General features: G+C 43.2%; 1 non-coding gene across 1 annotated transcript; it reads left to right on the forward strand.

Moving 5' to 3' along the window:
* Positions 1 to 666: 666 nt before the first annotated feature.
* Positions 667 to 773, forward strand: LOC141662178 (small nucleolar RNA R71). The gene has a single exon (XR_012550304.1). It is a non-coding gene; the product is annotated as a small nucleolar RNA R71 (small nucleolar RNA).

Below are 773 nucleotides of genomic sequence, written 5' to 3' on the forward strand. Positions count from 1 at the left end.
TGGATAGAAACAGCCTGGCTTTGGCATATAAGAGCCTGGTTTTTGCATATAAGTCTCAACTCCTCCAATTCAGATTTTTCATTCGAAGATAGACCTGCATCATTAGTTTGTTGTTGAAGTTGGAGTTGTTGTCTTGGTGTAAATTGTTGCTGAAAACCAGGAGGGTTAAATAGCTTATTTGCAAACTGCTGGAATGGCTGTTGTATCGCATTCTGATTGTTGCTCCAGCTGAAGTTAGGATGATTCCAGTTGTTAGGATAATAAGTGACAGGAACTGGCTGTTGCGATCTCTGAAAGTTGCTCACAAACTGAGCTGAGTCACTAGATATAGCGCATTTCTCTGTCGCATGCGGACCTGCACACAGCTCACAAACACTGGTTATCTGCTTAACACCATAGTTAGCCAGAGAATCGATCTTCATAGACAACGCCTTTAGTTGAGCAGTGATAGCCGTAGCTGTATCCACCTCAAGAACTCCTGCTACCTTGCCCTGTGGATATCTCTGGGTTGGATACTGATATTCATTAGCAGCCATCAGTTCAATTATATCATAAGCTTCCTCATAGCTCTTTGCACATAATGCTTCACCTGATGCTGCATCAAGCATGGGTCTGGACTGTGCTCCCAACCCATTGTAAAAACAAGTGATGATCATCCAATCAGGAATTCCATGATGAGGATACTTCCTAAGCATCTCCTTGTAGCGCTCCCAAGCTTCACATAGTGATTCTCCCGTTTGCTGCACAAATTGAGTAATAGCGTTCCTCATTGC

The sequence above is a fragment of the Apium graveolens genome, chromosome 5 (assembly GCF_009905375.1).
Source record: "Apium graveolens cultivar Ventura chromosome 5, ASM990537v1, whole genome shotgun sequence".
Taxonomy (NCBI): Eukaryota; Viridiplantae; Streptophyta; class Magnoliopsida; order Apiales; family Apiaceae; genus Apium; species Apium graveolens.